General features: G+C 39.8%; 1 long non-coding RNA gene across 1 annotated transcript; it reads right to left on the bottom strand.

The window, feature by feature from the left end:
- Positions 1-10,354: 10,354 nt before the first annotated feature.
- LOC136448923 (uncharacterized) lies at positions 10,355-16,338 on the bottom strand. The gene is made up of 5 exons (XR_010757951.1): positions 16,249-16,338; positions 13,014-13,106; positions 11,744-11,822; positions 11,540-11,614; positions 10,355-10,518 (listed from the first exon to the last, which is right to left on the bottom strand). It is a non-coding gene; the product is annotated as an uncharacterized lncRNA (long non-coding RNA).
- Between the last annotated feature and the right edge of the window lie 1,550 nt (positions 16,339-17,888).

Here is a 17,888-nt window from a genome sequence, read left to right on the forward strand (position 1 = left end):
ACAGTTTTAAACATATTGGCGGTATTGCGCCTTTACACCCGGCAGGTATCGGCTCATTTGTACCGCGTTTGCCGATTTTAGCGCACCTTTTCAGTTAACTTCTCGAGGATTTTTGAAAAAAATTGGTGCAGTTATCCGGCATTGGTGACCATGCGCGGTGCAGATATGCGGAGTCACTAACAGCGCAGTGAATGGGAACCGGTTTTGGATATTGGGATTCGGTGCAATTAAATGGAAGGTGCGTTTATCCGAGGTGCAATTAAGTGGCTTCGTCTGTATTTTTTTCTACTGGTTTTCAAAGTAACATCATGAAACCATACAGAACGATGCAGAATGGTTGTAACAAAGCTACATAATCAAGACAACTTTCAGTTTTCAGAAAATCAACCTTGAGTTCAAATTTAAACTTTCAAATCAGCCTGTCAAAGTTGTTTTCTCAAAGTTATTTGCAACTTGGAAATGTCCTCGCAGTTGAATTCAAATGTTTTTCAGTTGTATGTCTAGAAATATGACTTGTAGCTGTGTGTCTACATGGTATTCTAAAAGCCAGCTATATTCATGTAGACTGGAGCTCTGTAGAACTTATAAGGTAGAACTGCACATGAACTGCCAGCCAATGTCTTAACTTATACATTACTACCAAACAGAGCATGGTAAGCCAGTGTTGTCATTTGTATTCTGTGTTACATAAAGCTAACTTATTCATGTACAGCCATACATCAATTCCTTATCTGACTACATTTCAAAAGTTTATTGAGAGAGTAACTTGTGTTAGTGGTGACCATCTTAATTAGCCTGTTGGGCCTCCACCGATGTGAACACCATGACAGTTAGTAGCAGACTGACCCTGGTGGTTTACGTTAGCCGAATTTACTGGGTAATTTTATAGTGCAAGCTTCCTCTTTAGATAGATTGTCCCCTTCCTGTCCATCCCCATACACATGTTTGGACTATAAGAGCTCAATTCCCTAAAATTTAAATATTCAAGAGTGTACAGTATTGTTATTCATTGTTTTATACATAGGTTTCAAGTACACAACACACATTGAAGATATTGAACATTTCATCGCGATTCTTACCAATTTTATCTCCTCATTTAGTCTTTCTTTCTGATGCAATTGCAAGAGTGTATTTTTATCAAATGATTTTTGAATAACATTTAACTTGTCATCCAACCCTAGAAGTGTCATGTTTTCAAACATAAATAGTGAAGCTGTTCACATGCAATCACAATTGAAACTGAAATTTACATGCTTAGTTGACATCATATTACCCAACCACACAATTTATTCACCATGGCATCAAGACTTCGATAACATTAAACTTTTTAACAAACTAAAATTGTTTACACACACTTGCTGCTTTTGAAATTAAATAGATACATGCTAATATCAATCTATCGATTTTGTACAGTCAAGCCTAACATAAAATGTTTTATGTTGTCACCACAGCCACCATACTGGTTGATTGAACTAGGAAAATTCAGACGTATAAATGTGCATATGTACAATGTAATCTTAATAAATAGCTTAACCTGCCTCATTCCATGTTTAACCATCCATTGTTATCCAACATGTCACCACGTTTCTGTCATAGTCTGTATAGACACTTTACGTTCTTATACCTCTTATTCAATATAATGTCAAAGACTAAATGAAATTAAGAAAAGTTAGGATTACAGATGTTTGGGTACAAATAACTATTACTTTCAATGAATGAGTACTAGTAACAGTAGTAATATACAAGATTATATATCATATAGAATGGCTTACACCTCATAGATTATCCCTTGTCTATCTGTTTCATAATTCAGAACACTGAATGGTATTTATGTCATCTTTCCAGGCGGGTTATCTTCTAATATGAACAAGATTAAGACAAGGTCTGACCACGTGAAGAGGTTAGAAAGAGTTTGCTAGGCTGACAGGAAAACGAAAGCCTGGGCAAAATTCAGTGCTACCTGATGGAAAAGTACTCGATAAAACCCATTGTGCGTGTTTTCCAGGACAATGTATCAATTCAATAAATGGGCATACTATATAGCAGGTTTAATTTTTACATATATAGCCAAGCTTTGGATGGTTTCCTCCTAGAACAATGTGAAAATCCACCATCAAGAACAAAAATTGCCATGGCAACGAGTGGTCAACTTATAAAATGCTTATTTTAAGTGCCAGCCAGGTTCCTAGCAGCATAAAAATGTTAAAGAAAGGTCCTTTTTATCTCAATCACCAAGTTTCACCTACAATTATGTTGTTGCAATTTTGCAGCTACAATGGAAACAATGGCGTAGTCTTTGGATCGCTGTGGCCCTCCCCATTAAGAACCCAACATTTTGTTTTGATACGATGTTTATAAAGGTCTCGGCTAGAGCTGTGCCAAAAGTCAACAAATTTCAAGTGCCCGTTAAGGAGGCATTGCATGGTAAAAACGTCAAAAAGATAGATTTTCGTCAATTATGAAATTTTACAAAAACAGGTTATATTTAAACGTTTGTTGCAACTCACTGCCAAAAAATTTCGAGCAAAACTTGACATCATTTTTTCTTGTTAAGGTATGGATAATAACATGTTAGAGGGCATAGAGGCAACAAAATGTCTGTTCATTTGTGGGAGTTAAAGTTCGACAAATATTATTTGAGAGAGCGGCCTTCTCAAGGCGAAAATACGCCATTTTGAAAAATTGGTTGTTGCCATGGCAACTGGTAACCACCGAACCAAAACTTTCCCATTTTCGTAGGTTTGGGCCAATGCTCTACCACTACACAAAGTCTAAGAAAATTAAACAAGACAATTAAAGCCTCTTGTGTTCTAGTTCCAAGGGCATTTGCTCTCTTTTTGTCAAAATGATTTAAATGGTCAAGAACCTCCCATGTCATAGCAAAAATCACACCTAGCATAGCCAGGTGGACGCCGCTGCGAGTAGTGTATGAGGAGCCCAGGACCCCAGTCGGCAAACCAGCTTTACACATTTTAGTTACCTTGTTCTCCATGATTTGCCAATGGATAAGATATTCTACGCTATCAAGGAATTCGCCGGTGTCTGTATTGTTTTCTGGGCTAGCGTCAGCGCTTTCTGAAGTGGTCCTGGGCGATACATAATTATTTCTATCGGAATTGGGCGATGCTTGTTCTTTGTCCAAACTGGCGGAAATGTACTCGTACGCCTCGGTCACACGGACACAGGCAAACGCAACGTGGAGATAAGGTGTGACTGATAGAGCAGCAATCGCCATTAATCGCGTGAAATGAGTTGACCACTCTCCAAGAGTAAGACTGACATCGGATACATACACATGGGTGTACAACAGTACCAATGTAGCACTGAAGAACATCATGGCATTCATCAGAAATGAAAAATTCTTCCAAACTTTCTCGTGCCAATCGTCGTGAAAAATATCACGGTTCAGTTTTTCCAATATCATATCGGGCCGATTTTTATATGTTTTAAAGATGGTCGGAGGCCTCGATTTCTCGGGCCTTTCCTCGGCAGATTCCTGGGGCCTTTCCTCGGCAGATTCCTGGGGCCTTTCCTCGGCAGATTCCTCGCCAGATTTCTCGGGCCTTTCCTCGGCAGATTCCTGGGGCCTTTCCTCGGCAGATTCCTCGCCAGATTTCTCGGGCCTTTCCTCGGCAGATTCCTGGGGCCTTTCCTCGGCAGATTCCTCGGGCCTTTCCTCGGCAGATTCCTCGGTTCATTTCTCAGCAGATTCCTCTGGTCCTTTCTTGGTAGACTCACCGTTCCCACCAATTTTTTCCTTGATGTAGGCCGCTCGTCGGCGGAGCACGCAGGCCATTTCGGTGGCATACCAACAATACAGGCAATATGCAGGGAACTCAACATGGAACAGAAGGCTCCACCACGGGCAAGCGTTTTTGTAGCTAGGTGCATTAATGTGAAAATTTGGTGATTTTGCTGCAAAATTCCAAGAAAATGTGACATAATGTGAATCCGACTATAAATATGTGAAACCCAAAATGTGATTTTTTTTTCAAAATGTGAATCGCGAAATGTTATCATATGTGAAACAATGTGACCCTTTGAAAAATGTGAATCCATTATGTGAAATCGCACAACCCTAAAACGTGACCCAAAAAAATGTGAATGTGAAATGTGAGAAAATGTGAAGAAATGTGGAGGTTTTCTTCCGCAAACTGCAAATAGTCAAATGTGAAATTATGTGAAATTCAAATCACATTTTTTCACAGAATCCTGGGAATGTAATTTTATGTGATAATGTTTCACATAAGTTCACATTTGCCGGTGCCCTAGCTGATTATGTGATTTTATGTGAAAAAAATGCCCAACAGGCAACAGCTTTGATTTTCCAAAATTCCAAAGTTTAACAGTAAATACTATGTTGATGTAGTAATCATCTAAATATTTATCATTAAGAAATAGATATTAATGCAATCATTCAATAAATCATTCACGAGCATCAGGAACTAATGCAACACCCTTTAAACTTTTCGTCTCCAGCATCTACCGACGTTCGATCTTGTAAATGCTATCAGAAGTAATCTCTGGTAATATTTACATTATAATATCATTATCAAGTATGTGTTAAGTGATCTCACGGGTGGATGCTGTAAACATTTCCGCTGCTGTATGACTATGACTGCGAAATTCCTAACTTGGCATCCAGTCTGGCGTGTCGTCATTAGCTATAGGCCGGGCAATGTTCGGCCAACCTTGGTTCGGCCAAGCTTTCTTTCGGAAAGACTGAGCTTTCTGCCGTTACGGTACAGGTTATCTTTGGCAACAGGTGGATGTATTACATGGTAAAAAGTTAATCGGTCGCAACGACAAACGGGGAACAAATGAACACCTACCACGTAAAACTACTATCGGGTGCCAAATATTACCCCGGGGGCGGTAAACCCTTCTGTCCCGAAGAGATCCCGGACAATACACGGTAGACGGGATTCCAGATTAATGGTTCCCTAGACTTAGGATCTAAAATTCAAAGAGCCCAAGGAATCATACTAGAATCTAACATATTTTCTGATGTTAAACACCTCTATCCAACTTCTTACAGTGTCCTTAACTTAAAAAAGGAAACACGGAACCATCAACTTTTCAATACGAGATGATTTAGTAAAGGTCTATCAGGGCGTGTATTTGTACTTTCTATTTTGAAGTATTTTTCAAACCCTCCACAAAACACCCATTACTCAAAATGTATTACTAGGATGCTGTATATCTTGTCATATTATAACATACATTTTCAGGGGGGCGAAGATTCTCAGGTTTAGAAAACAACACGGAACTGTTGATTTTCTAATTTAAGACTGCCAAACAGATGTTTTTATATGACGTGAACGAAATTAAATCCGCGCTGTGTTTATATCTTCACGAATAAAAATAGTCTAACGCTCTACAAGTCAACAGCAGCCTATGACCTCATACTTCATACTAGAATTCTAGATATCTTTTGACTTTACAATATATCTTTCTCTCTTCCAACATTGTTTCTAAAACCAGAAAACAACACGGAACCATAGACTTATGGATACGAGACAATTTACAATAGTGTTTCTGTGAGCGCATTCAAACTCTTTAAACCGCGCGCGCTGTGTTACTTTCTATTTAGAAGTTTTTCTCTCGAATCCTCTACAAAACACCCGTGACTCAAATTAAAATACGAAGATACTGTATATCTTGACGTATTATAACATGCATTTTAGGGCTGTCAGAGGTTCGACGGTCTAGAAAACAATACGGAACTACTGATTTTCTAATCCAAGACTACCCGACACACGTGTATGAAATCCGAGCTCTATACATTTCTGCCCGGATGCAATTTTCCAAACGCTTTACAAGTGGCCGGTAGCCTATGATCTAATACTAGAACTCTATGTATCTTGGGACGTTACAACAAGTCTTTTCAACTTCCTACAGTGCTCCTTACACTAGAAAATAACACGGGACCATCAACTTTTCAGTACGAGACGATTCACAATAGTGTGTCCGTGAGCGCATTTTAACCTCCTTGGTATAAGTTTCTATTTGTATGTTTTTCTCTGGAATCCTCCACTGAACACCCGTTACTCAAATTGAATTACTTGAATGCTGTATATCTTGACGTATTATAACATGCATCTTAGCGGTGTCAGAGGTTCGACGGTCTAGAAAACAACACGAAACTACTAATTTTCTCATTCAAGACTGTCCAACACACGTTTTATTTGACGTGCACGAAATCCGCGCTGCATAATTTTCTGCCCGGATGCAATTTTTCAAACGCTTTACAAGTAGACCGTAGTCTGTGATCTCATACTAGAATTCTTGGTATCTTGTGACGTTACAACAAGTCTTTTTAAATTCCTACGGTGTTCTAAACACCAGAAAACATTACGGAACCATCAATCTTTCAATACGAGACGATTTACAATAGTGTGTCCGTGAGCGCATTCAAACTCTTTAAACCGAGCTGTATAACTTTCTATTTAGATGTTTTTCTCTGGAATCCTCCACAAAACACCCGTTACTCAAATTGAATTACTAGGATGCTGTATACCTTGTCGTATAACAACATGCATTCTAGGGGTGTCAAAGGTTCGACGGTCTAAAAAACAACACGGAACTACTAATTTTCTAATTCAAGACTACCCAACACACGTTTTATTTGACGTGTACGATATCCACGCTCTATATATTTCTGCCCGGATGCAATTTTCAAAATGCTCTACAAGTGGCCCGTAGCCTATAATCTTATACTAGAACTCTTGGTATCTTGTGACGTTATAACAAGTCTTTGTGAGTTCCTACGGTGTTATAAACACCAGAAAACAACACGGAACCATCAACTTTTTGATACGAGACGATTTAGAATAGTGTGTCCGTGAGCGCATTCAAACTCTTAAAACCGCGCTGTTTAACTTTCCTTTTAGATATTTTTCTCTCGAATCCTCCACAAAACACTCGTTACTCAAATTGAAATTCGAAGATACTGTATATCTTGACGTATTACAACATGCATTTTAGGGCTGTCAGAGGTTCGACGGTCTAGAAAATAACACGAAACTACTAATTTTTTTAATCCAAGACTACCCAACACACGTTTTATTTGACGTGTACGAAATCCACGCTCTATATATTTCTGCCCGGATGCAATTTTCCAAACGCTATACAAGTGGCCCGTAGCCTATGATCTCACACTAGAATTCTATGTGTCTTGTGACGTTACAACACGTCGTTTTAAGTTCCTACAGTGTTCTAAACACCAGAAAACAACAAGGAATCATCAACTTTTCGATACGAGACGATTCACAATAGTGTGTCCGTGAGCGCATTCAAACTCTTTAAACCGCGCTGTTTAACTTTCCTTTTAGATATTTTTCTCTCGAATCCTCCACAAAACACCCGTTACTCAAATTGAATTACTAGGATGCTGTATATCTTGACGTATTATAACATGCATTTTAGGGGTGTCAAAAGTTCGACGGTCTAGAAAACAACACGAAACTACTAATTTTCTAATTCAAGACTACCCAACACACGTTTTATTTGACGTGTACGAAATCCGCACTCTATTAATTTCTACCCGGATGCAATTTTTCAAACGCTGTACAAGTGGCCGGTAGCCTATGATCTTACACTTGAATTCTATGTGTCTTGTGACGTTACAACAAGTCTTTTTAAGTTCCTACAGTGTTCTAAACACTAGAAAACAACACGGAATCATCAAGACGATTTACAATAGTGTGTCCGTGAGCGCATTCAAACTCTTTAAACCGCGCTGTATAACTTTCTATTTAGATGTTTTTCTCTCGAATCCTCCACAAAACACCCGTTACTCAAATTGAATTACTAGGATGCTGTATATCTTGACGTATTACAACATGCATTTTAGGGGTGTCAAAGGTTCCACGGTCTAGAAAACAACACGAAACTACCAATTTTCTAATTGAAGACTACCCAACACACGTTTTAGTTGACGTGCACGATATCCGCGCTGTATATATTTCTGCCCGGATGCCTTTTTCCAAACGCTGTACAAGTGGCCCGTAGTCTATGATCTTATACTAGAATTCTTGGTATCATTACAACTAGTCTTTTTAAGTTCCTACGGTGTTTTAAATACCAGAAAACAACACGGAACCATCAACTTTTTAATACGAGACGATTAACAAGTGTGTCCGCCAGCGTATTTTTAAACTCTTTTAACCGCGCTGTGTAACTTTCTATTTAGAAGTTTTCTTCTCGAATGCTCTACAAAACACCCGTTACTCAGAATTAATTACTAGGATGCTATATATCTTGTCATGTTACAACATGCATTTTAGGGGTATCGAAGGTTTTCTGGTGAAGAAAACAACACGGAACCAATGATTTGCCAATAAAAGACAACGTAATAGATGTTTGTCATGACGTGTGTGAAATTTATAGCTTTTCTTATCGTAGTTTTTCGATCAAGTTTTTAGTAGCATTAAAAGTGGCGGTGACTTATTTGTAGCTTATTCAGGGGAAATCGGTAGTGATTAAGACAGTCCAAATTCCAGGGAAGGGCGATATAAGGATTTTAAGCGAATGTAGATACATGCATAGACCATATTGAAACCAAAAAAAAAGCAATGTAAATTCTGTATGTGTCTTATTTGAGACAGTCTCACTTTATCCCTGCTTCGGCACATGGGAGTTTTATCTGTGAAAGGTCCAACATGTGTGAAATTCTACCATTTCACACTTTCGCAAATAAGGAGTTTGATATGAATATCAAAGAGTCGGCTTTGTATGAGCCCGTTACAATAGAGCTGCATATGTACAAGGAGCGCGGCAAGGATTTACAAAACAGGCATTAGCCTTTCAAACAACAAAACTTTCTGTCAAAATGTGAATGGGGCGTGACATTAGGTGCTTTCACTTGTAAAGTAGTTAATCAACAACTAAACAGTGGCACGCGTGGGGAAAGGAGGAGTTTTCACACCTTCTGTCAATTGTTGTCTGAATGCTAAATGATAGTCAAGTCACAGCGCAAAGCGTTATATCGTTTTCAACGCATATGTTGCGAGCATATCTCCTAAATGTTTAGCTTAATCGACGAAGAAAAGTGACGTGGAGAAAAAAAAAGCTACCTCCTAACTCGCTTAAAAATGTCACCGTTTAATGATGGTGAATTACCATACTTTGAAAGAAAGACTACATGTGTAAACGTGGGAGAGGGGCTTGTGGTGTCGGGAATGTGTAGTTAAATGCATTATAGACGTCATATATAAACGTCGGGAAAAAATCACTACACTTACCTTTTACATATTCTGTTAATTCAAATGTCTTTAAATCTTGTGTAAGGCAATTCACATTAATTTCACATGTAAAAAATGTGAAAATAATGTGATTGGCCTATCACATTTTTTCACATTTCGCTTTTTTTGAACATCACATAAATTTCACATTTCTCGGCTTGCTAGCTGTTTTCACATCTTTTAACATTTCGCAGCAGACCACATTTCACATAACTTCCACATGAAGTCACATTTTATAAAATGTGATTTGATATAACATTATTTCACATTTTCACCGAGGCCACGTTTCACATAAAATCACATGGATATAGGCGGCCGAAAAATGCACTGGTAGTCACATAACTTCACATAATGGGTGAACAGCCAACTTCACATTTAGATAACATATTTTTACATTTGCAAATGTGATTTTTCTAGATCTTTTAGGGTGAATGTGAAATAATGTGACGCAAAATGATAAAATTTTTTCACATTTTTGTGTCGCTCTTCAGAAATGTGACCTGAATGTTATTTAATGTAATTATCTGTCAACTTATGTGAAAAAATGTAATGCTGTTGGACCTCAAAATTGTTAACATTATATTACATTTTATCACATTTTCTTCGAATTTTGCCGAAAATTCACATAATTTTCACATTTATGCACCTAGTAGTGCTAGGCACACCAATGTGCCGAAGAAAATGATTGGATTAGAGAAGGAGCAGGTCACACATTCAACGGAATAAAGCAAAAAAGATAGAGATACGGCAATCACGACAAAGTACCACGTGCGACGTATTCGATATCGATAATCCCTTTTGTATGCAAGAGTTTCCTGGGTTTCGCCTTGCGAGTTTTTGTACTCCTTTATCGTCCAGCGAAGTATGATGAGAGCTGGCTCAAAAACAAGCAGAAAGTCGATCAGGCTGTAGGGGATGCTTTCTTGAGTCTCATACGGATCACATGTATAGTTAATGCTTTGGTTCATTCCTGCCACTAAGGATAGTCGAGTTTGATACATATTCAGCTATGTAGTATACTGGCGGTGAGACACCCCACAAACATAAGATACTAAAAAGGATGTTGATCGCATACAGTAAGCACTCAAGAATGCACAGGAAGACACAGATGGCAACAAATACATCAGTAATAGTACAGCACTCTTTAGTACAAGTCCTTTGCAGATCTTGCTGGTGTTGCACGTTGCCATTCTGCGAGCCTCCGCTGGGTGATTCGTTGGATTGATTAATGACGACGTTTTCCAATGGAGTACCTTCAGTTCCAGTGCCATCCCTGCAGATGATTATGACACACTGAGCAGTGAAGTACGACATCGTAATCCTTTGTATAGTAAGAATTTTTGCTGGGTCGGGCCGGATTGGGGTTTGTTTTAGGAGGTGTATTACTATTAGTGGTGCGTACCTAAACCCGAGTTTAGGTTTTGGTTCGGACTCAAGTGCAGAGGTTTAGGTTTAGGTTCGGACTTGAAATTCTGGACTTGAACCAATGGAATATGTGTCCTACGAATATTTTTTTCCTGTTTCATGTAAAATTGCATATTGACATAAATTGTACATGCAATTTGAAAACTATAATATGCGGAATTATATACAGTCAGCAATTAATGCAGAAGTTCAGTTATAAACACAAAACAGCAATGTTTTCATATTTTTCAAGTGCAAATTTCACGATCTACGGAAGCTTTAAGATTTAAATCAAAACGGAGTGTTAACGTGAGAGATGTTTTTTCAAGTCCGGACTTGTTTCCAGATGTTTAGTTTTTTTTCTACTTGGACCTAAAGGTTAGCAACAGGTCCGGAACAGGTCGCACCACTAATTGATAATATTGTAAAATTGATACATTAAAATGGCAATGGTCTAATATCCATGGCTTTGCTTTCAAAAGGGTTTCGATCAACGCTTGCAATGTTATCTTTACGTTTTATTCCTGTCTATTGACTTAAAAGAAGCATTGCAAATGCATTAGGGATTACCTGCTAAAAGGAGAGCACAGTCCATCTAAAAGTAATTAACTACCGGCGTGGTACAAATGAAAGATCACCCCCCCCCCCCCCCAATTGCAAGGACATCCATGTAGGAAGAGGAAGGCTATAAGAAATGATAGTAGAAGGAATGAAGCTCGGACAGACTCTTCTTCTCCTCTACAAATAAAAAAAGGACGATGACACTATAGGTTATCAAATGGAATGCATTGAGTGTTGGAATACTCAGCCAATAATTGGGAACTGATTATGAAAAAATATTTTTTTAAGATAATAAAATCAAATGTTTGATAAGTAGCCCCCTAACGTACCGAATCAGGGAAGTCGTTGTAGAGGAAAGCTTGTCATCCTCATCACTTGCTTCGTCCGATTCTCCTCTGAGTTGCCTATCGCGGGGAACAAATTTAGTAATCACATTGACGACTTAAACAATGTCGGATGGATGAATTCACAATGAACTCACAATGTTTGAATATACCTTGCTCAATTTGGTTTGCAAAAAGACAGCCACTTACCTTACTCCCTGTACCCCTTCATTTGCAGCGTATGGATCTCTTTTGGCAGGCATGATAATCCTTATGTCTTTTCAAGCTGCTGATAGATTAAAAAAACACCGTGATGATCATCAATGATATCGATGAGAAGAAAAACATTAACAAAAACTATGGAATGTATAGCCTCATCACATTGATAATTACATGCAATCTTTGAAGTATTCTCATACCCGTTTACTATACATTGTATGGCTCGACTGATCAATGCCAATGGATTAGTCAAACTAACTTGCTAAAATTAGTTGAAGGCCAGTGACAGTCATCATAGAAAGGTTTTGAGACTAAAAAATATAAATCCAGATTCCAGACACAGATAATGCGCCTCAAACCAAAATATCTATGCAGGTAAATTGAAGGTACGTAGCTAACGTTCAAGAGTAAACGTTTCAGGTATTAAGTCGCAAAGGTACCACAATAACCACATGATGTGAAAGCCGGCTAAAACCTTTAAAGGGGCGAGTCCAGATGGGTGTTTTCCGATATTTATGGTTGATAAGTGCCTGATTATGCTTCACCTCAATTGAGGATGCCTACTTTACCTTTAAAGTGCCTGGAGGTCACCTCCCTGACCTTGCCTTCGGAATAGTCAATATCAAACGGTTTTTAACGTTTTTTTTTAAGCACGATTAACTCACGGCACGATTAGCTCACGGCTTCTATTCATTACGGTGTCCACCGCTTTCAAGTCCGAGTTAAATTGATTCTGGATCCCGCCCGGGCCCAAAAATAGCCCGGTAACCACAGGATGTCGGACGGGGCCGTGTAGGAGTCACGCCTGAAAGGGCTAAAAAGAGCCCGTGAACTACCAGGCGGGCCCTTTTTTTAAATTGGGATCGCAACATGACGGTGTGCATTGCGCGCGCATTTATCGGTTAATTCGGCTTACATTGTCAGATTTCCTAGCGCTAGCCTGGGTTCCCTTCCATCCTCGTTTAAAAGGGTAATGCTTTTCTTGCGAGTTTCTCATTACAGTAGGCCTTGTCCATTATTGGTTAACATTCGTAGATTTCCTAGTCTGGGTGCCATCCTGGTTAGTTTATCAATTTATTTGGGGGAGCGACTATGGGAGACTTATAATAAATCAAATTAGATCGCGATCAGGCAGGTAATTCTCAAGAATAGTGGGTATCAGACAGACAGTGTCAAGCATAGAGCACAACGTACCAAGGAATAAAAGAGTGACACGTTCAGAGCACTTTAACATGTAGGCTTACAGCAATCTTAAGCTTACTTTGAGGACGCTGACGTTTCCAGCTTGACCCTTCAGGCACTAGGTGCTGTGGAGCCGTCTGTTGAGAGATCTGATTTTCTCCTGCTTCTCTAACTGGCAAGGACGACGAAAACGAAAGTTACTTTATAGTCTCCTGGACGCCACTGGAAAGTTCCGTGACGCGCAAGCTATGGCAACAACTATCAATTCACACAAAGTATAGATAGAAATACCCAATTTGTCAACAAATTACAGACTAGTCGGTATGTACGTGTGGTAAAACAAATAGGACTAGGTAGGTATTACTAAGTAGGTAGGTATAACAGATACACCTCGACTTAGCAAATGTCTACTTCAAAGTCTTGAAGGTTGACTGTTTACAAAAAAAGTGTGACAAGATAAGCCCTGACATGTAATGTTAATGCACGATCTTAGAAGAACAAAGCGGAAAGCACCATGACCGATGTTTAATGACGGCTAATACCTTTCAGGTCACAGTGTAGAGCTACACGAAATGGGATTTTCCGATGTTGTCCACAGCATGTTTTCTAAAATCATATGACTCTAAAACTATATGACTGATCATTAGATGAGTCATGCTAAATTGCCAAATTGAGTTTAATATAGATAAAAGTTAGTCTCCAACCAGACCCAATAGATTGCAAAGACCGTATCCAACTGGAAGAAGGAGCTTATAAGGTAACTAGTCTACAAGCAGACCTACGGGTTGGCAAAGACCGTATCCAACAGGCAGAAGGAGTTTTCATAGCCAACCCAAGTCTCATAGCCAACCCAAGACAATGTTTACTGTTTCGGGTTCAAGCCACTATTACTAGAGATTAACTGCAAGATTCCACGTGACCACATGGCGGGAATTGCCCTTACAGTTCCGACGTAACTGGTCAAAATTGATCGCATTTTGTGACGATTGAAGCAGTTTTGGTAGCGATCTTCGTAACAGATTGATTTTGAAAAAGAGACCAAGTCTTTTCTGTTGGCAACATTTAGTTTATTTTTCCTGGGAAGTTTAATTTTCGCGGTACAGCCCTGCCCAAGTGAACGGCCTCTCAGTCGCGGCCTGGAGGTGTCAGCCCGGCATGGCGCCGCACGCCCGTGCGGACAGAGAGTAATAAACTCACTTACAGAAGCACAGTTTGATTAGGTAACAATTAGATGTTAATAGCCTTTGTTCAGACCGACTTGTTCCAGACCTTAGATTGCACTATAAGCTCCTTCTTCCAGTTGGATACGGTCTTTGCAATCTATTGGGTCTGGTTGGAGACTAAGGTAACAAGACTGAAAAACATTAGATATCAGCAACATTAGATATTCCTGGCGGTAGCCTAGGTAGTTTCCTCCCTCGTTTTACGCTTCGGTTTTAATTGCGCAGATGCCCCCGTCGGGGGTGTAGCCCGTCGGACTGTCGGGCACAGGGGTGGCTTGCATGGGAGGGGTTAGCGCAGGGTGTCCCATGGGGCCACGTCGGGGTCACGCCCGAAATTGCCCAAAACAGCCCGTCAACTACGTATACCGGGCCCCTTTTTCAAATTGGGGCCTAAGCATAACCGTGACTCCCATCCCCCCCCCCCCCTACCATGTTTTTGAGGAACGAGTATTGTGGTCCCGCTTCTCCGATTGGCAAGGACGACGAAAACGAAAGTTACTTTATAGTCTTCTGGATACCACTGAAAAGTTCCGTAATGCACAGGGTGCTATGGCAACACTTTTAAGTTACACAAAGTAAAGATAGAAAACACGAAGTGTGTCAACAGAAATGCAGAGTTGGCATATACGTGATGGTACAACAAATACACCTCGACTTCAAAGAAGGTTGACTGTTTACTTGCAGGTGTGATAAGATAAGCTTTGACATGTAATGTTAATGCACGATCTTAGAAGAACAAAGCGGAAAGCACCATGTCCGATGTTTAATGACGGCTAATACCGGGGCGATGGTAGTGGCTACGGCAGCAGGAACGGTACCTGACTGGACCTTCTCTGGCTAGCTTCTACGATTTTTGTACCGGTGTAGATCTGCTTGGAGATTAGGAGGGAACCAGCTGTGAGAAATCGGAGCCACTACAACAACCCCAACCCAAACCACCCCCACCCTCCCCGAACACACACACCGAAACCTCTGCTTGGAAAATAGCGTGGCCTACGGAATAGTCAATGTGCAACGGCTATTCCAAAGGTGGAAAAGCAGCCCTTGACAACGTTCCTGCTTACTTTATCCCTTCCGAGCAGATAAAACTCTTGATAAAATTGTCAGTTTTAGAGCACATTGTGCATGTGTTAATATCTTTCTGTTCACCATAACGACGTCGGAATTCTAGCCTCTGAGAAGTCGAAAGTCTGAAGTCACTAATTCAAAAGCAACTTGGACACAATTCAAACTCACTTTTTACCAACGAGTACAGCTCAGCCATAGCAGAAGATTTTTTACGTTCTGTTTCTAACTTTCGTGGCAAACTCAAAATGATTGCATTTAGGACTTAGAAGGTGGCTTGATGTGACTGTCCTATGGCTTAAGATTCATCACAGTACACGTATGAGTCATTCTCTCAAGCCAGAGTCGTAAATATTCATTAAGTCGAATGTATATCAAAGGCTGGGGGACGACTCTGACGTGAGAGAATGGTACGAGTTGGTAGAAACTAGTAGAATGGCTGACACACACTTCTCAGTTATCATTTGAGCCATCACCTTATAACAAATGGCGAATGTTCTTTAGGTCAGAAACTGACTACATCTTTAACTTGAAATACAATACATTACTTTTTTGTACAAAAGAAATGCTTGGGATGACACAAAGGGTGACATGGACATGTCCCATTACGGTGTGCCTCGCGCGCATTATTGGCTTACATTCACAGATTTCCTGGCGCTAACCTGGCTTCAATTTTCGTTCTTTCGAGCGCCGGTGCCCGTCGGACTGCCGGGTACGGGGGGTCGGGGTGGGGGAGTTACAAGATGGTACCTCCCAATGCTCACAGAGCCATACATGCATATAGATGGGAATACACCAAAATAATATTTGCAAATAAGCAAGGAGCCACAATTAAATTATTCACGTTCCTAAACAGAATTGAGACCCTGAAAGTAAAATTATCCAGATTAGACCTCACAAATAGTGCCTCCCAACTGTTTGCTAAAATTTTCCGCAGACTCTGGCATGGGTTCTACCCACATCGCCACCTACCAAGGAATGAATGTTTTACGTTAACAGGTATATCTAGAAAGGTTTTAAGCTTACTTCAAGGACGCTGACGCCTTTAACTTGACACATCAGATGCTGCAGTCTGTTAAGGTACACGATTTCCTCCCGCTTCTCCAACTGTTCAAGTTCTTTTATAGTCTTCTGGACACCACTGGAAAATCCAATGACGCACAGGGTGCCATGGCAACAACTATTAAGTCAAAAAGTAAAGATAGAAAGCACGTAGTTGGTCACCAAAAATGCAGAGTTGGCTTATACGTGGGGTAAAACAAATACATCCCGATTTAGCAACTGTTCACTTCAAAATGTTGAATAAATGTTGAAGTTACTTTGTAACTTATTCAATAATTTTAGGCAGACAACCACACCTCTCTTGTGGTAGTAACTTAATCATTCAACTTTCGAGTTGTAACTGAATGTTTGGAGTGGCGGTACTAGTTTTGCCATACTGTCGGAAAATTAAAAGTTGACATTTCCCTGGTAGATCATGTGTAAGTTTCGACTACATGTGGACTTGATAACGTTGCCATCGGAGCGGAATTATAACAACTAAAATGTTTCGAGGCTCCGCCCACATATGCGGAAAGTACCATTACGTAAACGTAAACATTCATATAACGGCTACTACATCTAACGTCACCGTGTGAAAATAGAAGACATGTACACCTTATGGGATTTTCCGTTATTGTCGACAACAGGTTTTCCAAAATTTCATGTTTCGTGACTAATCCCTCATTTCCACTCATTGGGAAATATGGGGAGGGGGTGTAGCACTTCATCTTTGTAGCCAATGGGCGTGCATAGTAAAGAGCACAGACCAAAACTTGTCAAGGCATTCATAGGTCCGATATTCTGCCGTTGGTCAGCAGCAGCTGATTTGTTACATGTTACATGAAATTAGACAATGATTGCTTAATCGTTAACTTAATCATTGATTTGTATGCATATCATCTGTATGTTAGTAATGGATTTAAGTCAGAACGTCAGAATATCAAGATCTGTATTCACAGTCTAGTGGCAAATTGTTTCGTGAACAACACAGTCTGTGCTCAGCCCGCGCTATCCAGACATCTGTTTGGACTTAGTTTGCTCTTTGTCCTAGTAACTTATTTGATACATACACGGTTAAGTTCCATTATCATTCAGCTCTTGGATGATATTAGATACTTGGGGTAACGGTACCGGTTTTGTTGTTCTATCGGCAATATCTGAAATTTGTCTATCACCATTTCCAATTTTTTTCTCATATGCGGAATTGACAATTTTGTCATTGGAACTGGATTAGGCGTACTGAAATGTTTACCTATTCCACCATTGGCTCCGCCCACATGTTTTAGCGGAAAGCACCATGACGTATGTACGCCATTTTCATAACGGCTAATGCGCCATTTTCATAATGTCACAGGGCCAAAGTAGAAAACGTAATGGGGTTTTTCCGTTATTGTTGACAACATGTTGTCAAAAATTACATGTTTCGTGACTAATCCCTCCTTTATCTCGATGGAAAATATTGAAAGGGGTACTACATCATATTTGTAGCTTAAGGGCTTAGATTGCGAATGGTGAATAACTTACGACCCTAAAGATATTGATAGTTTCATTATGATTTTTTCAACCAATCGTATTTGTTCGTTTATTCTTATTGCAGTCACAAAAATGCAAAAGTGCATACTTAC

The sequence above is a fragment of the Branchiostoma lanceolatum genome, chromosome 14 (genome assembly GCF_035083965.1).
Source record: "Branchiostoma lanceolatum isolate klBraLanc5 chromosome 14, klBraLanc5.hap2, whole genome shotgun sequence".
NCBI classification, from domain to species: domain Eukaryota; kingdom Metazoa; phylum Chordata; class Leptocardii; order Amphioxiformes; family Branchiostomatidae; genus Branchiostoma; species Branchiostoma lanceolatum.